This window comes from Meriones unguiculatus, chromosome 10, assembly GCF_030254825.1.
Source record: "Meriones unguiculatus strain TT.TT164.6M chromosome 10, Bangor_MerUng_6.1, whole genome shotgun sequence".
NCBI classification, from domain to species: Eukaryota; Metazoa; Chordata; class Mammalia; order Rodentia; family Muridae; genus Meriones; species Meriones unguiculatus.
The window spans coordinates 77,638,753-77,663,304 of NC_083358.1; the positions used below are offsets into that span (position 1 = coordinate 77,638,753).

Below are 24,552 nucleotides of genomic sequence, written 5' to 3' on the forward strand. Positions count from 1 at the left end.
TTTGTTTTCATTCTTTAAAGATAAAAGAGGATATTGCTTTTGTTATGTCTGGTAGAAAAATACATGCCAATTGTGCTTAAACACAACATTGATAGGGGAATATGAGTAAATTTCATGGATAAAGTATTTTACTTTAGTAGTCAATGAATGTGTGTTCCATTTCGGTATGGAAGCACCAGATACGTGACATCGTCAAAACTGGAAACATCCAGCCTCTTAAAAGCAATGCCACGAACAGGGTTTTACCTATCTAGTTTACGTAACTGTTCAACCCGAATTGATCTTTGGCTTTTGTCTTCATGTGTTTTGATTGTTCCATTCTTCCTACTCATAAACTGAAAATACTAATTTATAACACAGCTGCTGCTGTGATCAGCGCTGTCTCCTTTGGAAAAATCAAATAGGAAGTGGACACTAATTAACTCAAGACTGTGGACTTTCTAGTGAAATGAAGAGAGACCAAAGCAAACTAAGTAACTTCATTTGCTAATTGACTAGCTAAATCCACACTCATGGGAGAGGTTTCCCAAGTGTTTAACTGGCAGGTGGTGTTTTCTCCACAGTAATGCCATTATCCCAATTCTTTCAGGCTGAGGAGAAAACAGGACTGACCTTTCCTCCTCTGGGTGTGGTAAATGCTCTCGGCCAAGCTGCTTAAAAATAGAAACATCTCTTAAACCCAGGCACCTTTTCTACAATAAGTATTAAAATGCTATTTCGTCACAGCAACCCAAACTTGAGAGCAAGAAAAGAAATTTTAAAACAATGTCTTTTACTTAATCCTCAAAATTGTTGGTGTTTTTAGCTCTAAAGTGTCAATTGATGCTTAATTTTCCTTTTCAATTGCTTTAAAAAAATTATAAGTATATTCACAGCAAACAAGCCTAACACCAGGCTACACACTTTTTTCCTAAACTTCCGATCTTGTAAAGAAATCGACACCCTGGATGTGAGCCTCAGTGTGGTAGAGAGTTACACCTTAATCTTCTGAGACAAGTGCCGCCCATCTGCAAAAGCAGCCACAGTGGCGCGGGCTGCCTTAACTTATTCGTTTCCCACCAAAACTATCGCCGAACTCACAGTGAAAGCTTGTTTTCAAAATGGTAGCAAAAAAGATAAATACAAAGGGAGGATAATTTTGTAAATAAAAAGATAAAAAAAGACTAAATGTATATTTATACCAAATAATTACTTTTACATACTTGAATTTTGATGTTAAAAATAGACAAAAATTGGAAACGAAGAAATCTAAACATCATGATTTTTTTTCTGCTGGAAAGATGAAGGACAAGACAGACAGTACTAATAGGTAAGTTGAAAATATATATTCATTTTCCATATTTTTTTTCAAAATCCCACATAGGTTGGATAGGCTTTCAACTGGTTGTGAGAAACCTTGAAGCAGGGCGTTTTGCTTTGGTTTTATTTCATCTCATCAAGACATCAAATCCAGTTTGAAATGCCAACCACTACATTCAATATATTTCACAAATGTTCCAAATCTTGCACCAAATGCCATTAATAGAAAGAAAAGAAGTGCTTTGTTTAACAGGTTTAGAAGAAGAAAATAGTATAAATTATACACTTGCTCATCAATTAAGGGCAGCTAGTGATTATTTTATGAATGGTTTCCATGCCAAGCAGTTCTAAATAATGAAAGATATTTACATTTATGAATGACTCTCCCACCCTTTAATTACAGATCATTTTCCTAACCTGTACTTAGGAGTGTTCAAGCCAATATTACTGTCACTCAAATCATAGTGTGAAGTTGTTTAGGTCACCAGGTTAAAACAAATTTTATTTTGTAGACTTCAGGGACTAATGTTGGTGTTCACTTTCTCTATTCACTGCTCCTGTATCAAACAAACCAAGATATGCATGCGTAGTTTTTGATCAAATAGATTAAATTAATTTAAAATCAATGTTTCTTGCATACTAATAAAAATAAAAGGAACTTATTTATTGGAATCAGTTTTTCCTATATCAGTTTTCTGTGTTGGTTTGACTGTGCTGTATCACTTGGGTATTGCATGCAGAATAAAATAATTCCATTTATCATGGTACCTTGAATGTTCTTATTAATCCAAGGTCATATCATCTGTATATTATACATTCTTTAATTCTGTAAAGGTAGAAACAAAAATATGTCACACTACGGAGGAAATTTCTTAGGACTTGGGAGGATTATTAGGAGTATCTTACTAAAAAAACGGTTTGTGAAAGTGACTTGATACAAGAATGTGGACTGATGTGGAAAACCTGTCTTGATGTGTTGGAAAATCCAGATACGCTGTCTACCGCATGCCAAAACATCTCCACCCATGGGATGTTGACAACTGTGGATCAAGTTTTTGAAAACCACTGAAAACTAGCCAGGGCATATATTGAATCCTTAAAACTGGGTCATGCAGCATCTTGAACGTAATAGTTCCCTGATTCTTCTGATCTTGAGTCTTATGATAATGACATCGTACTGTGATATAAATAAACTGCTCATCAAAACAATTTTAAAATGGAGTGAGTTTACCTGATGCTCTCCCATCTGCCTCTACTCTGGTAACAGCTAGAGTTGCTTCAGGTTTTCATTTGCAAACACTAGGAGATTGAAATTACAATATGTATTATTCAACAGCTGTTTAATATTATGGTTTTACAGCATGATAATCATTTCACAGCCCAGTTCAAATGACCAAGTCCAGCAGGCAGTTCCATGATAATATTGCAGTCACAGTCTGTGTAAAAATTTGTCCTGGGTCCAGTGATGGCTCAGAGGGAATGGCACCTGCTGCCAAGCCTGAGGACTTGAGTTCAATCCCCAGAATATTTAAAACAAAAGTATAGGACAAGCTGTCCTCTGACCTCTACTCATGGCATAGTATGTGTGTTTGTACATGTGTATGTATACATGCCTAAAAGGCCCCTACTGAACACAAGTATTACATTAGCAGAAAACCCCTATGGCATTTAATCACTATGATAATTTAGGATACACAAAATGCTAGATACCACCCCAAAGATGTCCAGCTTGATGAATATTTAAAATGAGTATGGCATTTAAAAAATTATGAGCTCATACATTTTGTACAGTGGTCTTAATCAATATTGAGACTCAAGTAAACATTTGACACAAACTAAAAATGTAAAAATATTTAACCTGTCTTAATATGAGACTTTCAGAAAATAGAAAAATAGTTAGGGCCTAGGTTATTATATCTTAATTTCAAATTTTTAACGTCTTAAAATTTAGAATTACAAATAACAATATGATGGTAAGTTTCTAAGGTCCTGTCCACTTAGTTTCATAACTTATTGAAATATAAAATTCATTCTTTTTAAAGAACCCCAACATAAAATGAGAAAGATAAAGTAAACCAAAATGCCACTTTGCAAACATGCTATATCTACTTCCCACATTTAGGTATGTACTACATTAAGTAATACATGAGATAAAGATGTATATTTTTACAAAATAGTAAACAAAAAGTATGAAAATAATACATACTTCATATATTTTGTTTCAAGACTAAAATTCTGATGTATTTCCTACACCAAATACATCTTGTCTGCCTGAAGTATTTAGACACTGAGTACAACCAACTGAATGGTATGTACCCGGGAATAACAAAATTTTATGCAGGAAACCTGAACTGACAAGGAAGGGAGGAGCATCCCGAAAGATTCCCCTACAGATATTAAACTTCTAGTCATGTTGCTTTTACACTTTTTTTATACTTGTGTGCTTTTTAAGATAAAATGTTCACAGGCATCCAACAAAATATTTAATTTAAATGTCAGGGCAAAATAATGCACAAATCATTAAAATTCAAGCTTCAAGTTACTGTGTATTTAAGATGCATTTGAGGCTTTCTACTAATATCTCATTCAAAGACTTTATACAACTCTTCAAATGTTTCCCTAGACATCAGAACATCTGTAGGCACATTTCAACTGAATAGTCAAATTCGCTTATGAATATTACAATTAATTTTTTTCACACAAGCATATTTTTATATAGCCATAAAATTTGTATATAACAAGTATGGTCATCACCTAGTATTATAAACTGAGTACTCAGAAAATGTTATAGGTGATATTTTAATGATAATTTTGACATATATTTCAATAAAAACAACTTCAAATTTTCAATTCTTTATCAAATTGCAATGCTTTTGTTCTTATATTCTTCCTAATAAAATTCTAGTTTTAAAACTAAAACAAAAAATTATTATGAGAAAGGAAATATTTACTCCAAATTTGATTCTAAATTATAAAGCATCTTCAAGGTCTTCCTCTATCAGTAGACTTGGAGAGGGGCATGGGAGGAGATGAGGGAGGGAGAATGAGATTGGGAGGAAATGGGGGGGGACTACAGCAGGGATACAAAGTGAATAAACTGTAATTCATATAAAAATTAATAAAATTTTAAAAAATCAAAACTAAAAAAAAAAGAAAGAAAAATGCAAAGAGGACTCTTCCTCTGATTTGTTGTTACAGCCATATATTTACAATATTCTCAATGCTGATTAAGACCACTGTATAAAACCCATGAGACTGTAAATTTTAACTCCAGTTCTATTTTAAAAACTGAGTAAGTTAGCCATCCTTGGGAAGTAGTTTATAGCATTTAAAAGCACATTATAAAATAGCATGATAGTTACTTGTCCAAGAGTTCACTTCTAATGCTTCTGCCTAGTTATGGGCTGGGTAACAATGACTATCAATCTTTAAAAGTGTTCAAACTAGTTCCAAACCAAATCTCAGCTGCACCATTCTTACCATCTGTCTTTTATTCTCTTATATAGACTCACAGTTGCTTTCCTATGACATGGGGTTGGTGCATATATTTCAAACGAGTATTTGAAAAAGCAGTATTACATGCATACACCATCCCTTGAGGTGATAGAACTGCATTCAGCCTAGACGTCGTCATGTTAAGACAGACAGGAAAAGAGCAGAACACACTGACGTGATAACAAGCCATTATTAGCCGTGCTGTCCAGAATCACAATTCATGTGGAGTCTTACTCATCTGTGTCGGTGGTTGCCAAGGAGTACCCAGGTGTAAACAAAGGCAGCCTGAGCCTGCAATCCATTCCAAGGATTATAGGACTTATTAGTACATTAATAAAGAAGAGGCGTAGTAAGCATGTATGAACACATCAAAATTGATTAAAGTGTCTCCAATCATTTCATCAAACCAAAAAAAAAAAATATATTTGGAAAGAAATAACTTTACAAAGACAGCGCCTGTGAACCCTTAGATGCAGTGCTGAATTATAAATACCCGGTTTTACGCCTGCTTTCGTGAATTGAACCAAATAATAGGACTACCTCTGTAAACTTTCCTCAGTAAAATACACCTAAAACATGCCAGTACAAGAATCAGCTGTGGAGATGTTTAAAGTCAAGAAAACATTACTCAAATGATTCTTGACTATAGAATATAAAAATAACCAACACAATTAGGACAAATCCAAGGAAAATTATTTATTTACAGGATGCCAGAATAATCCTATTAATTGTTGCTTATTCTATTTTAACAAATGCTCAATGCCTTAGGATCATATAATTTATATAGGCTAGTCATAGGCCCAAAAGGAAATTCAATAACAAATTAGAAAGCCATAAACTTGTATTAAAATTCTTCCTCAGTAAAAGAAGCAATGTGAGAATGATCTAATACTTATATATTGCTCAAGTGTCATAAAAATACTTATGTAATAGAAATTTATGAGCTATACTTTTAACACTGAAATGGCTGCTCACATTCTGATAAAAATTTAATTTTTTTTTAAATTAAAGATGAGACTAGACTCTAAAATCCCCGACTCATTCATTCTGGAATGTGAGAATTCCTTTTCACTTAGAATCAACTAATTATAAGATTTTTTAATTTATTACAATTTATACACCTTTGTATCCCAGCTATCCCCTCCCAATCCTGCCCTCCTTCCCTCTTCTCCTCCCATGCCCATTCCCCAATCCACTGATAGGGGAGGCTCTCCTCCCCATCCATCTGACCCTAGCCTATCAGGTCTCATCATGATTGGCTGCATTGTCTTCCTCTGTGGCCTGGCAAGGCTGCTCCCCCCTCGGGGGAGGTAATCAAAGAGCCATCCACTGAGTTCATGTCAGAGACAGTCCCTGTTCTCCATACTAGGAGACCCACTTGGATGCTGAGTTGCCATGGGCTACGTCTGAGCAAGGTTATATCCATGAATGGTCTTTGGCTGGAGTACCAGTCTCAGAAAAGATCCCTGTGCCCAGATTTTTGGTTCTGTTGCCCTCCTTGTGGAGCTCCTATTCCCTCCAGGTCTTTCTATCTCCCCCTTCTTTCATATGATTCCCTGCACTCTGCCCAAAGTTTTACTTCGAGTCTCAGCATCTGCTTCATTACCCTCCTGGGTAGAGACTTTCTGAGGCCCTTTGTGGTATGCTCCAATCCTGTTCCTTGTTTTCTCCCTCTTCCAATGTCTATGCCACTTATAAATATAGAAAGAAGGAGAGGAAGACCTCCCTTATCAGTGGACTTGGGGAGGGGCATGCATGCAGAAAGGGAAGAAAGAGTGGGATAGGGAGGGGAGGAGGGAGGGGGTTATGGGGGGATACAAAATGAATAAAGTGTAATTAATAATAATAATAAATGTGCAAAAAAATAATTACAAGATTCTTTTTTTCTTCTGTTTATATAATTATTTTTTCTTTTTTAATATAATTCTTAATTTATTACAGTTTATTCACTTTGTATCCCAGCTGTAGCCCCCACCCTCATCCCCACTAATCCCGCCTTCCTTCCCTCCCGCTTCTCCTCCCATGCCCCTTCCCCAGTCCACTGATAGGGGATGACTTCCTCCTCTTCTATCTGACCCTAGTCTATCAGGTCTCATCAGGACTGTATTTCACTTGTCTTCTTCTGTGGCCTGGTAAGGCTGACCCTTCCTCAAGGGGAAGTGATCAAAGAGCCAGCCACTGAGTTCATGTCAGAGACAGCCCCTGTTTCCCTTACTAGGAAGCCCATTTGGAGACTGAGCTGATCCATGGGTTCTAGGTTATCTGTGCAGGAGTTCTAGGTTATCTCTATGCATGGTCCTTGGTTGGAGTATCAGTCTCAGGAAAGACCTCTGGGCCCAGACATTTTGGTTCTGTTTGTCTCTTTGTGGAGCTCCTGTCCACTCTAGGTCTTTCTATCTCCCCCTTCTTTCATAAGATTCCCTGCACTCTGCCCAAAGTTTGGCTATGAGTCTCAGCACCTGCTGGGTAGAGTCTTTCAGAGGCCTGCTGTGGTAGGCTCCTGTCTTGTTTCTTGTTTTCACCTTCTTCAGCTGTCTATCCCATTTGCCTTTCAAAATGAAGATTGAGCATCTTACCCAGGGTCTTCCTTCTTGCTTAGCTTCTTTAGGTGTACAGATTTTAGTATGATTATCCTATATTATATGTCTAACATCCACCTATAAGTGAGCATATAACATGTGTGTCTTTCTACTTAGAGGATACCTACTAAAACTGTTAGAAGAAAAAGTGGGAATGAGCCTTGAACTCATTGGCACAGGAGACAACTTCCTAAACAGAACACCAACAGCCCAGGCTCTAAGATCAACAATCAATAAATGGGACATCATGAAAGTGAAATGTTTCTGTAAAACAAAGGACACTGTTGTCAGAACAAAATGACAGCCTACAGATTGGAAAAGGATCTTCACCAAACCTATATCTGACAGAGGGTTAATATCCAGAATATATAAAGAACTTAAGAAGTTAAACAGCAACAAATCAAGGAATCCAATTAAAAAATGAGGTACAGAGCTAAACAGAGAATTCTTGGTAGAGGAATAACGAATGGCAGAGAAACACTAAAGAAATGTTCAACATCCTTAGTTATCAGAGAAATGCAAATCAAAACAACTCTGAGATTTCACCTTACACCCATCAGAATGGCTAAGATCAAAAACTCAAGTGACAACACATGTTAGAGAGGATGTAGAAAAAGGGGAACCCTCCTCCATTGCTGGTAGGAATATAAAATTGTACACCCACTTTGGAAATCAATCTGGCACTTTCTCAGACAATTAGGAATAAGTGCTACCTCAAGATCCAGCTATTCCACTCCTAGGCATACACCCAAAATATGCTCAAGTACACAATAAGGACATTTGCTCAACCATGTTTGTAGCAGCTTTATTCGTAATAGCCAGAACCTGGAAACAACCCAGATGTCCCTCAATTGAGAAATGGATACAGAAATTGTGGTACATTTACACAATGGAATACTACTCAGCTATTAAAAACAAGGAAAAGGAAATCATGAAATTTGCAAACAAATGGTAGAAACTAGAAAAGATCAACCTGAGTGAGGTATCCCAGAAGCAGAATTAAAAGATTCTTAAACTTGAACTTTACAGAAAATTTACATACTTAAAAGTAATAAGTTAGTACTTTATATGCTATATCTACAGGGGCAAATGAAACTTGAAGTTGTGAAGGAAAAATGACGGAAAGACAAGGAAAGACTTGGGGGAACAGAATAGATTTTATCAAAAATCCATTATGTGTATTCATACATAAATAATAAAATATCTTAAGCATAAAAAAACAAGTTAAACAATTTACTATAATTTCCCCTTTTAATCATTCATTTGCTCTATCAAAATACATAACAAAATAAGTTAACATTGAGATATTTTTTCTTTTAATCACATGATTTTGGCATGTGGTTTGAGTACATTTAACAAAAATCTGTACCTTCAGTTTATTGTCTAAAACCACATGCCAGATTTCTTTTGAAAATATAATTGCCATCATTATATTCACATAAATACTGGAATATACTTTAGGACTGATCATCTAAATATTATATGTTGAGATTCACTAATTATATGCAATAGTATCAGTAACTGTTCTGGTCTTTACTAGACTAGTGATAAACAGTTAGCACTTATAATTTACCACTGACTAACCATCTCATGCCATCAAGGATAAGTGGAAATTCAAAGCCTAATTATGGCCCAATAAACTAACTTAAATATTTTTATTGTTAACAAATTTAATCAAAGAAGACGCAAAATACAATGCCTCCTTTTCCTGACTAAATAGTATCAGTCCTCATATTAAAACTCCACCTTGTTTCCAGAGCTGCCTTGAATATACCACCAGTTTGCTGGCCTCTTCCATTAAGGCACATTGCCTTGCTGGATCAAAGCACATTCACATAATGCCCAGCACAAAGGCTTAACTCAAAGAGCATCGAATTTAGAAGGTAGGCCATCTACAATAGCATTTCTCAAATTTTAATAGACATATTAATTACACAGAAGGCTTCAAGTTTAAGCATTTGATAGAGTGGATCAGAGGCTGGTTTGCAGGTCTCCATTTTTCTGAAGTTCTAGTTGATGCAGATAAGTTCACTGACGGCATTTTAAATATGTCACATTGTGTTCCAGATGAGGAAACTAAACACTGTAATCTTAATTATGTTGGCTCCTGGTTTCTTGGATATAAGCCCACCATAACCAAATACTTACACCCTGTGTGAACCTATGGCTGGGAAGGTCATGGGCTCTAAGGGGAAAACCTGATATTATTATTCTGCCATGTGGACATCACGTTTCTAATAGCGTCACATGACTTATCGTGATGCCCGCTAATCAGTGCATCTTTCAGTCCTTAGCAGAGAAACTTCCATGCAATGCATGGAGATTAGTACACAGACACCTCCACAAATAGTCAAGGAGCAGAGAGCGAGAGATGTTCTGCCTTAAATGGGACAATCGTATCATGTCCCTCGTTCTGAGGCTCAGGAATCTTTGTAGAAGAGGGAACAGGAAGATTGCTAGAGTAGAGGTTTGGACAATATTAAAGAAACAGGCTTTTCCAGACACAACAGGGCATGTGCTCATGTGAACTTAAAGCAGTTGTGAAACCTGAAAACTTGAGACATTTCTAAGGCCTGTACAACCTCCAGCCACAGACAAAAATCCCAGCATAGAGGTGGGAAGGTAGTCATAAAACCCCACACTAACTGAGGAGCTATTGTCATTTGATAGCTTCTAAGAAAGGAAAAGTAAAGTTTCCTTAATTCCGTGACCCCTGGTAAGATGGCCGCACACCAGGCAGGCTCTAAACACAAGAAGAAAGAAGAGAATGAGGAGGAGGAGGAGGAGGAGGAGGAGGAGGAGGGGGAGGGGGAGGACAAGGACGGATAGAAGATTGAGAGGGTGGTAATGGGAGGAGTTGAGGTAAGGGGATAAATATGTTCCAAAATCTGAAAAATATAAAACTGTTACATATAAAAACCTACAATTACTGTTGATTTGAAGATCTTGCAGCCGGCAGCCATGTGTTGAAGACACTTTCATCAGCCACCACATCTATCAAAAATGTTTATGGCAGTGGAAATTGTCAAATAAACAGCCCCTTGAGGGGATCAAAGTTGATGTTCTGCCTTTGTTTTCACCTTGGGGAGTAGTTACCATCCAGCAATGATGCCCTCCCCCAGCAGCTTCTTTTGCCATGCTCGTCCTGTCTGAACGACACATGAGTCACACACAACAGCACAAGATGGCAACAGGGAAGTCATCCCTAAAGCCCCATCCACAGACATCTGAAATGTGCTCAATACCTGCTGATGCCTCAGAGAAGAACACCTGAGGACTCCTGATCTCTCTTCTTACCCCAGATTCTACCCTTTCCCTCACAAGCAACCCAAACCTTCTCTAACCCCCCCACCAAACTACCAGTTTCTTTCATTTTTCAACTGCTCTATGCAGATACCACCCAGCTATTTATTCAATTCCATTTCTCCTCAACCCCACATCAACTCTGCTTGAGTTGTGTGTGTGTGTGTGTGTGTGTGTGTGGTGTTGTGTTGTAATTTTTTTTTCATGTTTGATTTTGTCATAATCTTAAGACTGCATGAAGTTACTCGGTTTGAACCAAAACACAACAGCGTCTACACACATGTACCTCTCACACTCCACAAGAGCCAGCTCTACCTCCTTAAAACTGACTTGGGGTTTGGGGATGAGGGCGCTTAGTGCTTTTCTTTTGCCTTAGACACATTTTGCTTCCTTTTTACTGTGTAACTGATAGTATTCCTCCAGCCAAAATGCTGTGTGCTCAAAAAGACCATCTCTGACCTGCTCACACAGGTCTTTCTGTTCTCATAATGTCATGTACTTTTAATCACAAATTGCCCTCAGGATTCAAACAATCATTAAAATCACCCAACCATGTCACTGAAAGATCTCTTTTCTCTGGGAATATTATGGGGAATATGACCACAGAAAGCATACCACTCTGGGAGGATGCTGATAAGAAAGTGAGCTGTGACTTTGCAGAACAGGACAGTATTTTTTTAATTTTTTTTATTAATTATACTTTATTCATTTTGTATCCCCCCATAAGTCCCTCCCTCCTCCCCTCCCGATCCCACACTCCCTCCCCTTTCTGCATGCATGCCACTCCCCAAGTCCACTGATAGGGGAGGTTCTCCTCTCCTTTCTGATCTTAGTCTATCAGTTCACATCAAAAGTGGCTGCATTGTCCTCTACTGTGGCCTGGTAAGGCTACTCCCCCCACAGGGGGAGGTGATCAAAGAGCAGGCCAATCAGATTATGTCAGAGGCAGTCCCTCTTCCCATTACTATGTAACCCAATTGGACACTGACCTGCCATGGGCTACATCTGTGCAGGGGTTCTAGGTTATCTTCATGAATAGTCCTTGGTTGGAGTATGAGTCTCTGCGAAGTTCCCTGTGTTCAAATTTCCTTGTTTTGTTGCTCTCCTTGTGGAGACCCTGTCCTCTCCAGCTCTTACTATTCCCCACTTCTTACATAAAATTCCATTCACTCTGCCCAACAGTTGACCATCAGGCTCAGCATCTGCTTTGATAGTCTGCAGGGCAGAGGCTTTCAGAGGCCCTCTGTGGTAGGTTCCTAGTTTGTTTCCTGTTTTCTTCTTCTGGCTTTCAGAAGCTCTCTGTAGAAGGTTCCTAGGTTGTTTCCTGTTTGCTTCTTCTTCTGATGTCCATCCTCTTTGCCTTTCAGGATGGGCATATATCCAAAAGAGGCTCAAGTACACAAAAAGGACATTTGCTCAACCATGTTTGTAGCAGCTTTATTTGTAATAGCCAGAAGCTGGAAACAACCCAGATGCCCCTCAACTGAAGAATGGATGCAGAAACTGTGGTACATCTATACAATGGAGTATTACTCAGCAATGAAAAATAAGGAAATCATTAAATTTGCAGGTAAATGGTGGGACCTGGAAAGGATCATCCTGAGTGAGTTGTCCCAAAAGCAAAAAGACACACATGGTATATACTCACTCATATAGACATACAACATAGGACAAACCCACTAAAATCTGTGCATCTAAAGAAACTAAGCAAGAGAGAGGACCCTAACTAAAAAGGACAGTATTTTTTCAAAAACAAAAAACTAACAAAAAAACAAAATCCATTCAACTTTGCTGTTCTAAAAGTGTTCTAAAATAAGTCTACAAAATGATAGGCTAAAATAATACTAATAAAACAGATAAAATGCTAATATACAGAGAAAAATTATAAGGCTGCCCCATAGCTCAAAGATATTTACCCTTTATGTCTATAAAATGTTTTGACTCTAAAAATCAGTTATGTGACATGAGGAGTTTCTTTCTCATCCTGTGTCTAATTAGTTTTCAGTATGTGGCTTGTACCTTAATAGCCATTTTTTCTCTTAGAATTTGGAAAGTTTTCTGTGATTTTGCTGAAAATGCTTTCTGTGCCTTAGATCTGGGTTTCTTCTTTACTTATAAGCCGTAGGTTTGATCTTCTATAGTGTCCCAGCTTTCCTGTGTGTTCTGTACCTCTTTAAAAATAACATTTAACATTCTCTTTAACCGAATGGTCCATTTTTCTCTATTTTGTCTTCTCTATTTCCTCTTCCACTTGACCCAATATATTGGTGAGACTCTCCTCTGAACTTTTTACATATCTACCTGAGTTTTTCACTTCACATTTTACATCATTTTGGCTTTCCTTCAAAGATTTTATTCCTATTAGATTCTATTTTTATGTCTTCATTGTTTTCATTATTTCATTCAACTTTTGTTTTGTTGTGTTTTTGCAATCCCCATGTACGGATATGGTCATCTCATTTTTTTTTTTTTTTTTAGTTTCTTGAACATATTTTTAATTGTTTTTTTTTAAATAATTGTCTTGAATATTAGCTAAATTCCTGTTTTTCCTTTTTTAATTTATTTATTTCTTAGAGAACATTTCTATGGGGTCCTAATTTCTGGGAGACATATGTCTTGGATATTTGTGTTCTGAGGTTTTGGGTTTTTTTGTTGTTGTTTTCTGGGACCTAGGTGTCTGGCGTTAGGTCATGGGCAGGTTTTTGTTTGGTTTTGTGGATGTAGAATCTGATCTTGCCTTTGCTGACCAGGTGTTTGGAAACTTGTTCGTTGTTACCCCAACATGTCAGGTTGTGGATCGGGTGACCGGTGTGTGGCGTCCAGTCTTGGAACCAATCTGTATTGATAGGTGAATGGAGACTCAGGTTTGGCTGTGTCTAGGAGTAAAACTTCTGTAGGCTCAGAAGAGTCGTATTGCTCTTCTTCAGACATTTCTGGCATGCCAACTCTTTTCATAAATGAAGAACGGTCATAATTCCATGTAGTACAAGGTGGAAAACTGAGTAGCGTTGCTGGCAGGCCAAGAGGATTTGAGGGCCCTACACATAGTTTCTGGTGGGTGGACTTGCTTTTTGGTTCCAAATAACAAATAGAACAGACCTAGGCCCACTTTGGAACAAATGAATAGTGTTGAGTGCATTCCAAACAATTGAGGGCATGTGTTTTGAAGTTTAATCAAAAGAGAATATTCTTGAAGATAATTGGTTATATATAACTCATATATTAAATTAATGAGCTTTTTTCACTGTTACAATTATTACATATAGTACCTACTTTAATTTTATTTATTTCATTTTTATTTAATGGCATCTATGACTTTTGCTAACTTGTTGTTGGTGAAAAAGCAGCAGAGAGACTAGAAGATGACTGAATAGGCAACCTCTGTGTTTGTTTCTCAGAAAACCATTTCCAGGGACATCCATAATGTACTTGTCTTGAATATCCCTGTTGTTGCAGTCCTAAGTGCTAGGGACCTCTTCATATGGTACGGCGACATCTTCCTGGATTTCTCCCAGGGCTCATCTGTTTTTTATTGGATACTACTACGGTTTTCACAACAATTGTATCCTTATGAAGAGCGTTGGCATGCCATTTTCACAAATATTAACTTTTTTAAAAGTATTTTTCAGCACTCACTGAATTTATATTGGCAAAGGTCCATGCCCAGAGCCTTAGTAAATAGTAAACATCAGGGGCCAGAAAGATGGATCAGTAAGTAAATGCCCTTGACACCAAGCCTGACTACCTGAGCGTACCTTATAGGACCCGCATGGTGGAAGCAAAGAACCAACTCCTTAGGGGTGTCCTCTAAATTCTACATCTATGCCTGAAACACACACACACACACACACACACACACACACACACACTCACTCACCATAATAAAAAATTTTTAAAGTAAAATTTAAAAATGATCAATTTAGAACATCTTTATTCAGTATTATCTGCTTACTAATTAGGACTATTCATAAAAAGTAATGAAGTGAAATGTGTGTCTAGGATCTTATGGACAACAATTGTTTTAAAAGCAAATTTTTAAAAATTAAAAACTGAACATGATATTTATGGGTTGACAGGTTAGCAAAATGATTGTTATTTAAGACGTTATTAACAGGTGATGTCATCAGTGTCCCTGTCTTGTGTCAAAAAAAGGAAAAAAGGAAAAGTAGATAAAATCTTGCTTGTCTCATCCCAAATCGGAACAAGAGAAAAACTCAGAGGGGCTAGAGACAGAGGGGGGAAGGGGCGAACAAGAAACCTACATTGTTTACTGAATGCTTGGGTAGAGTGGTCAATATTTAAAAGCCCACACATGAAGTAACTTGTTGGTTTAAAGAATAAGCAAGGCAATGACTAGCAGATTGGACCTTTCATGACAGAACAATGCATGGATGAGCTGGGGGCATTAGTGTCTAAAGGAAAGCTGGCCCCATTACTGGTAATTATAGTTAATCAGCAACAATTGTCTTGACAGAGATTGAGATCAACCACGAGCACCAACCCAACAAGACTAATGAGGCTAATGGAGGATGAAGAAAGGCAGGCTGAGCTGAACAAGGCGCTGCGGACCCCGAGCAGAGCGAACTTTTGTCTCTGCTCATTCACTACCTGTTGTTTTTAGACAAGAAGGCACAGTGCACGCTTCCTTCGAATTAGGGGACCTTTTGGTGACTCTCAGCAGAGACAGTGAGAAATGGTGAACGCTTAGCGCTGTGGTTACAAGGTATTTGCATGGTCTGTACCACATTAGCAGGGTGACACTGCCTTTTCATGCTCGAATGTGCTGTGAGATCCAGCTGAAGTGACAGCCCCTGGGAGCTGCTTAGCTCTGCACACTCTCAATCAATCCAGGGTTCGGTCTGCGCGTCAGCAAGATCCCGCGAGACTCCCACGCACGCTAAAGTTTATAAAACGCTGGTACCTTGAATCAGCGATGCTTTGAAACCTACATGTTATGCTTTCTGTTGTTTACTTCTGTAGGTACGGCTTTGTGGATATGGCCGAGCTATGATAATTGGTACCTAGTAAGTAATAAAAGTGTATTTTTATTATTTTGTGTGTGTGTGTTTATACGTATATATACACACATATATGTATATGAGTGTGTGTGTGTTTGTGAGCAGGTGACCATGCAGAGGTGGACAGCCAGTGTCTCACTCTATTGCTTTCTGATATATATTTTTTCATATACAGAAATGTGTGTATGTATATAGAAATGGCTTCATAAGTAGAAGCCAATGATTCGCTAACACCATCGGATAGCAAGCATGGGAGAGCTACCTCTTCCCTCGGCCTCTGAGACCCCAGTGCTGAGGTTACTGATTTTTGCCACTGTTCCCTGGTTTACAAGGGTGCTGGGGATCTGAACTCATTCTCATGTTGGCAGCCAGGTCCTTTACTGACTGAGATATCTCCTCAGCTGTAAGAAGTACCTTTTGGCTAGAAAGAAAAAGGCATTTTCACTAGCACGTCTTTAAAGCAAGATGATCATGAGTGCCCCCAAAGAAGAGGGGAGAGGTTTCCTCTGGGGTAGGTGGGCATAATCAGGTCAATGTAGATGGTTCACACAGTCCACAGCCATCCATTAAGTAAAACACACTTTTTTATCGTTACTAAAAAAAAAAAAAATCTGGTTTAATCTCTACAACATATAAGAAAAATTATTCTTACCAGAAAACAAAACAGATAGTTTGTGTTAAGAACAGATAAAAGATCTGCATACAAAGAGCAAACAGGTGTCACAAAGAAAATAGACAACAACAACAACAAAAAAATCATAGTGCATATGCATTAAGTTTTTCCAGACTGAAAAATAAATAAATAAATGAAGGTCATTATGCTATGTTCTGCGCAGGTTGGGTTTACTGCCATGAGTGGCCAATCATGGGCAAAGCATTTTTCTCCATGAGAAATATACTGCTTTTTTTTTTTTTTTCTCTTTAAACTGCCCAAAGATTTTCTTTAGAACTCCCTAATCAAATAACAGTGCCAGCCCAGAACTGTGTGCATTTCTAGGATTCTCCCAAGGAGCCAATGCATTGAAAGGTGCAGGACCTCGCTTTTATCGCTCTAGGAAGGCACGGCATCATCTTTTTCTGTCTGTGTCTGTGGAGAGAACACGTGCAGGTGAGAGAGGCAATTTGAGATCCATCCTTCACTAGGAGTTGTCCATAAGAACGGGCAGTAACATCCAGTGAAAGCTAAGGTGCGGTGTTTTTACCTCCCCGGTATGAACCCAACAGCCATTGTGGAACTGCATGCATTTCAGATTTGGCCTTGAACCTCATGTATTAATATTGTAAATTTGAATTGATTGTGGTGAGTCAGATATTATGAACAACTTGAGGGAAGTGAGGTCACCTACCTATGACTGCGAGGTTGCAGCTACTCTGCACTGCTAGGAAGAGCATGTCATCATCTCTCTTTTCCCAAAGCTGACACCTCGTAGGAGAAGGGGAAGAGCCAGCCTTCAGATGACAGTCTATTGACAGGAAAACTAGGTCTCTGCTTGCCAGGTATAACTGCCTGGCTCGCATTGCTTGAAAAGGATTTCTGTGAACTGTATACCTTAGGAATGTGGTCATTGGTTGGCAAAACTGAAAGAAGACTAGAAGACTCTTTCAAATAGAATTCCATTACTTGCTTCATTTACACTGTTTTTTCCCCTCCTGTAGCCAAATAATTTAATTATCATATCTGTTGCTTCTAGTTCTAGGCCAATGCATCTATACAATGTTATTTCTCATTACCTCTTAAATCAAATTTAGCTGTTGTCTAATGACTTTACGTTTTGATGGTTTATGATTTACCATTTTACATACCTCCAGACCTTTTCTTAATACTTTTATTAGTTAATCCTGAGGTTAATAATCATCACACTAATATCGTTTGTTTGGTTTCCCATGCCCTTGTCAATATTTATTTCCAAAGGCTCGCGTACATTTACCGACTGCTTATTATCTACTAGTAATCACACACAGTGCTCAAATTCTCTATTGATTCAGTTAAATCAGTAGCAGTTGGAGCATTGGGGGTGAATATGACCAAATACATTGCATGAAATCCTCAAAAGAATGAAATAATGAAAAATGAGAAAGAACAGGAGACAAGAATGCTTGGTGAGCAAATCTTAAGACACTCGACGTGATGCAAAAGGCCAGTGTTCGGATGATGTTCCACATTGGGCTTCTGATCGGTTCTTACTGTGTAAACATCATCATAAGGTAGGGCGGTCATAACAATCTCTTTTTTTTTTTTTTCTCACAGCTTTGGAAGCCTGTGATGTGTGCAGGGCTTAGATGAAAGCATGCCTTGTCTCTACAACAGGCCAGTGTCTGAGCTGGGAAAGTCTGAGTAGCTAGCCAGAGAAGAACAGAGGGACTGCTCTGGGTCACTGGGGCCTCAACTTTGGCTATAGAATATGTTCAGGTGAGGAATGAGCTGGCGACCTGCATGTGACCCTTCTGGGAGGCTTTTGAATAGTTTCTTATATTATGGGTACCTTGAAACTTTCCAACTGTGATAGCTAGATACAGATACTCAAGGGGGGAAAAAATCTCTGCATCCTAGAATTTGAAGTCACTTCCTGAGACTCCAATCTGGCAGTTAATAATTTTTAGTTTTCTTCTCACTCCATCTATGCAATTTCCATTTTTAATTTTCTCTTTGATTAATTTCTAACATTTCTATCAAATGTTTTAATTTGATCTTCTAATTATATTTTCTCCTCCAGTTACTATTTTGTTCTACTTTGCAGACTTTCTAAACATTGTATCATAGTTCTTATAGTCCTTTGAAGGAAGAGCCATATGCTAAAACCTAATCCTAACGTGCTAACATTAGTAGCTGGGGTACTTGGGAAGTGCTTGGATAATGAAATTGATGGGGTTGTGAAAGAGACCCCGGAGAGCATCTTCCACGTAAGGAAATAGTTAGAAGGCACTATCTAATCTTTGCTGTCTTCTTGTCAACTAGAGCAGCCCTCTGCCTGATCTTTACAGGTTGAAGTCACATTCGCAACAGATCGTGTGGAGTCTTGCAGAGATGCGGGAGCTGATAGAGAGCACATCCACAATTAGTCACGTGCTCTGCCTTATGTGGAAAGCTGGAAAATAGCTTGTATTTTTATGCATCATACTATCCTGGGATATGCTCCCTTTCACACAAAAATAAATAAATAAATAAATAATCTGATAACGGTAAAATTTTGTAACCTTTAATTTTTTTTTTTTAAAGACTGCTAACATTCTTCCAGATAGGCGGCTGTTGAGTAAAAAAAATCAGCCATCCAAATTATCAGAGAAAGAAAAAAAGAGAGGGAGAGACCAAGCTATTAGAAAAAAGGTGTAGAAACGTATCACTCATCCGCGAGTGTAGAACTCCACCTTGATTTTATTGACAATTCAAAACTGAGCCAGTGTGCCACCCCTTTCCGTATAAATGTTTTTTCTTCTGCTTGTGTGTGTGTAAAAGGGTGTTTAGGTAGATTACTACACATTGAACATAGAACTTTGTACTGTATTTCTTTCAAGTTATCTTTCTTTTACAGCATTTCATTTTTTGTCAGTCTCTTTCCAGCTATTTCAGAAATTTTTAAAGCTCCTCTCCCGGCCTCTTCAGTATTCCCCCTCCGATTATCTCCTTAACATAGTTTTATCTGTGTTGAAACTTCTTTAAAAGCAAACACATTATTTTCAGGGTGGATATAAAGCTGATGATATTGACTCTCTAAAAACACAATAATATCAGGTTTCTCGAGCCAAGCTTTGGTACTTTAACCTATAAGCCGCTCTGTAAAATTTCTCAAACGTAATTTAATTGTCACAAGTATTGTTCCCAATCTCCTGAATCTATGATCTTTTTCACATATATCCCAAAGCCCACCAATGCATCTAGCTGTCTCTCTAGCTTCTTTGTGTTTGCTCATGACAGCTTTTGAACGGCTGACATGGTTTTAGAAATGATTAACTGCTCTGAAGCTTGGATGTCCTCCCTGGGAATCTGACCTTGCTGGTCTCTCTATCTCTTCTGGCAGCTTCTTCTTGCTGTATGTTGACTGAAGGCCATTTCCACGTCAGCCAGTCCATGGTCCATAGTAGAGTCTATGATTGTGCAGCCTTGGCCTGAGCGTAAAGGTAACCACATTAGTCTACCATTACGAAGTCATTCTGTCCAGTGTTTCTGCCCTAAAGCACTCTCTGTAAGTCAATTCCCTTCTCCTGACGACTGGCAATTACTCTCTGTTTATTAGCTCCAAAACTTTAACTTGTCTAGAGCACTGTGGAACTGGAATCATATTGTCTGTAGTTTCTATAAAGTTTTCTTTGACCTGGTAATACACATTTCAAAGTATTCTGGGCCTTTTCATGATGTGATAGCTCATTTTTAGTGCTGATCAACAGTCACAGTCTATGTAAACTATCATTGAACAGTCTTTGAGGGAAGGGGACAGTCTTAGGGGAGGGGGACATGAGGGTGGGACTAAGAGGAGAGCAAGGAGGGGTTGGGATCAGGCTGTAAAGAGATTAAGAAAATAAATAAGCAAACAAATAAATGAAAAAGTTTGTGTTTTATATGACTTCACTTTTCTAACTATGAATTTCTAATATACTCTCTTCTACTCTTACTTCTGAATCTTTCACTTGATTATTACATTTTTAACTGCAACTTCTGTTCTGATTATTGAAACTAAATAATCTAATCTAGCAGTCTAGACAAACTTACCTGTGCTGTGACAAAGGTTTTTGTGCAAATAAATTCTCAAAACAAAGTGTAGGCCGAGTGCCTTCATAAGTAAAAATGTAATAGTGGAAGAAACAAAACATATCTGTATGAATAATTGCCTTTAAGAAGTAAAACATGCTTGGTGCTCTAAAATCATATTTTGAAAGGATATGAAAAACTTAAATTTTTAAAATGCTAAAAATATAAAAAATGAATCCTGAAATTACCTAGACTCATAATTATCATCAGTGGTTGAACTAGACCTAGTGTACATTTGCATTCCAAAAGTTCTCTGTAAATCTGAGATACAACTATTTCACTCAAACAAATAGTCTCAAAAGACTTTTCAAAATATGATTAATTTTGAAGTTAAAAAGACAAAACTTCTCAATCATACCTTACCTTCAAAAGTATATAGAATTTCAAGCTACTTCCTGTACAAACAAAAGCAAAACAAAACAGAAAATACACTGCACGCGCGTGCACACACACACACACACACACACACACACACACACTTTGATGGAATAAGTAACTTTATTATTGAGATTACGGCAACACTGATGATGAAGATGAGATGTTGAAGGCAGAGTACAAGGCAGCCCTTGTAAATTATTAAATGGGCATTCCATTTCTTCTTTTGCTTGATGAAAATTTACTCATCTTTGACCAAAGGTCAAATAGAATGCATCCTTGTTACTCTCAAAGCAGCAAGTTAATGAGTCTATTTAAACATTACCACATTTCACTTGGTTACATGTTCACTAGTTAACTCAGGGCAGAAACGTGCCTTATTGATAGTTTGAAGGAGAGCATATTGCACATATGGGCTAACATATCCAGGAAATTTCTGATGGTTTTACAATTAAACTCTTAATGTTTTCCTTAAATTAGCACATCATTTTGTACATAATAGTGAAAGCTCACATCTTCCTCCCAATTATTTATAACTTATGTTTTTATATTTCTGAATTACCAGAATGCCACCTTTACTTGCCTGCTTTGTCCTTCCAGCATATGTGTTCTCTACCTTATAAGTAATTATTATTTGTGATATTAGCATCCTAATTTAGGAACTGTGTAACCAAATATAAACATCTATGCCAAGTATTTTGCCACCAAAAAATACCAGGACTCAGAAATATATGTGTATATACACACATAATTTTGTCTTTTTTTTTTTTTCTGTGTTGTGAAATCTATTTGCTGAATGCAAATAATTGACTTAAGGAGGCATGGACTCTGCTTCAGCCTGATCCTAGCTCACTGTGAGTTGGTCAGTTGTCTCATTCTCTCCTCACTGTGAGTTGGGCTACTTTTGTGAAAAATTATCATCCTTAATTTCACCAAGAACTTATGCTGGCTCTGCAGCTTCTTCGGGTCTCCGTACTATTTCTGGTGGAAAATGAGTGCCCGTGGTTTGATGAACCCTCTCACCTTTAGAAAATTGCTGGATTCAGACTTGTGTCACGTTGAGCAAGAGATGAACGGACTTGAGCAAGTTAGCTATGTTCCAGAGCTGGAAAGTCAGCAGGGGAACAATGTAGAAAGATGTGAATTTTATGGAATTTCTACATTGGATAGGACCTTGTACAAATTATCAAAGAGCTAGTTAAAAATGAGAAAAAAATTACAAGTAGAGACCAGGGCAGCACTCTACAAGGTCAATATTCTTCCCCAGCACTCATCACTTCCCTCAAGCTATCGTGAGTGCTCTAAGCTGCACATATCAATTCATATAATGAATAATTTTGATGTAGTAGAAATGTCAGTGGATAGAAAAAGAGATTCAGGAGACACAAGGAAGGTGACTGGTTCATGTGACTAAATAGGCATGGAGTTAAGAAAAGGGTAAAGTTGGGAGTGTTATTTTTGCTGCCTGGGGATTGTGTGACTATTTCCTGAGAGAGAGAAAGAGAGGATGAAATTGTGAACAGAATTCATATTTAGAAAAAAATAACTACTTTTATCCCCTGTCTATTTGTGAAATTACTCATTCCAAATTACTATGAATTTAATAAACTATACATATTTGTGTATCAGTAGCACATATCTTCAGGGATTATATTTACTTGATGTATTTTTATTAAATGCATTCTACTTCAAAAGCACTACGCTGCATGAGACCCTGTCTTAACCTTAAAGATAATGACCTAAATATTTTCTAAATAAGAAAATCAGAAAAAGCGGAAAGGAAAAGACACACAGCACCCAAACTTACACTATATAACTTACACTAGATCTAAATGAACACCAATGGCATCAAGGACCAAGTGATTTGGCTGCTAGACCTGGTAAGTGTTTTCACTGAGTCATTCCTCTCACACTCAAAAGCTGAGAAGGAAATTTAGCATTGCTTTTGTAAGTGAACGAAACAACAGCATGCACTGGACACAGTAGGTCAGTTAATCACATAGGTACCATCCCTCAAAGTGAACTCAGAGTGGCAAGCTTTGGATAGAAAGAGGCATTCTGAAGAAGACAAAGAGTAGTGACAAAGTTGCATGCAATGGTAACTTTATGCACAAGCCATTTCTTAAATGTGTGTCCAACCACAGAACAAAACATAAAAAATGACTTCAAAGCATTTTCCGCCATTAAGAAAAAGCAATAATATATACAAAGAGTTTAGGGACTGTTATTCATGAGATTTGATGATAGCTAGTTTGGTTGAGAGCTAAGTAAATGGTTGGAAATTTGTGCCAACAGAATTAATAGTTCAAAAAAGCCGAAATGTTAACATTATTCTAATATACAGAAAGATATAAGTAGTTAACATTCTAACATCATACAAAACATGTATCAGATTTCTGTGTTATTATTTGTTTAATTGTCTATGAACCTCTATATTTAGAGGTAGGCTACATTGTTTGGAGTGTTTAGGGAGTAACAATACATAGTTAAGAGTGAATAAATATTTTTAAATGAATAAACAAATCAACATATAATTTTTTAGCTCTACAAACAAGGTAAAATAAATTTTTATTAAACTTGGCAAATACTAACAATCAATCATATTGCAACATAATTTTGCATTTCAATTGTCGATAGAAAGAGAGAAAGAAAAGGATAAAAGTCAAATAATGATATTAAGCATTAAAATTAATCAATTAAGCAAAATTCCTAGGCTTTCCCTAGGAACAGTGTGCTCTACTAACGAACTCTACAGATCTGCCCTGACCTCTCTTGTGAGCCCTGGCTACCAGTCCAGTGTTGCTATTCTATAGATGAGGACGCCTACTTTGTGGTAAGTGCACCCATTCTGTTAATGGGTTTTGAGGTTAGAGATACACGCCTGGATTCTCAATCCCCCTATGTTCTCAATATCACTGTCACTAACATGTGCTTAGTACACATTGAAAGCAATGTTTTCAAATTAATGTACATATATATATTAAAAACTGATGATTGTAGCAATAAGAGACATTAATATTTGTAAAGATTTTGGAGCCACAAAGCCATTATTTTACTTAAGGTCACAACTCCATAACTTAGATATTATCATTATTCACATTTTCTGCGAGAAAATAGAAATAGAGAGAGATGAAGTAACAAACCCGAAGTTGGGTGCTGGTGAATGGTGAGCCCATCCATCAAACCAGAAGACACAGTGAACATTTGCAACATCAAGAGAGAGGGCACACAGAGAACAGAGGACTTGGAAAATAGGTATTCAAGACTGATGAGATACAGGAGCCTGCTATTAGCCCTTCAGATCCCGTAGGTCAATGGCCTTGTGCTGGAACACAGAAATGTTAGCTGCCACTGCCACCATGACCTGATGTCTCTCCCATTCAGCTCACTCTTCTCATGGGGAATCTTGCTAGCTAGTCATTAACTCTCTTCCAAAAAGCAGGAAAAAGAAAGAAAAGAGAAAAAGAGGATGGAAGAATAATAGAAATTGTAAAAAGAAAGAAACATTTGACATGCTGCTGAGGAAGGAGAATTGAAGACTCTACCTGGGGCAGGGAGACTGCTCAGATGACAGAGTTCATCCCTCATAAGTGAAATCCTGTGATCGCCTGTTTGAATAATCAGAAGTAATGTGAAAAGCAAAGCAAGGAGGCACATGCCTACAATCTTAGCGCTGAGATGAAAGACAGGAGGATCCCTGGAGCTTGCCAGCCAGAACACTGAACCTGGGGGCTCTGGG

The 24,552-nt window shown here is 37.6% G+C and overlaps 2 long non-coding RNA genes across 2 annotated transcripts; one reads left to right on the forward strand and one right to left on the reverse strand.

Moving 5' to 3' along the window:
- Positions 1–16,411: 16,411 nt before the first annotated feature.
- LOC132656901 (uncharacterized) lies at positions 16,412–20,880 on the reverse strand. Its single transcript, XR_009594694.1, has 3 exons — positions 20,802–20,880; positions 19,682–19,798; positions 16,412–16,781 (listed from the first exon to the last, which is right to left on the reverse strand). It is a non-coding gene; the product is annotated as an uncharacterized LOC132656901 (long non-coding RNA).
- LOC132656900 (uncharacterized) lies at positions 17,639–18,816 on the forward strand. The gene is made up of 3 exons (XR_009594693.1): positions 17,639–17,794; positions 17,943–18,104; positions 18,677–18,816. It is a non-coding gene; the product is annotated as an uncharacterized LOC132656900 (long non-coding RNA).
- Positions 20,881–24,552: the final 3,672 nt, after the last annotated feature.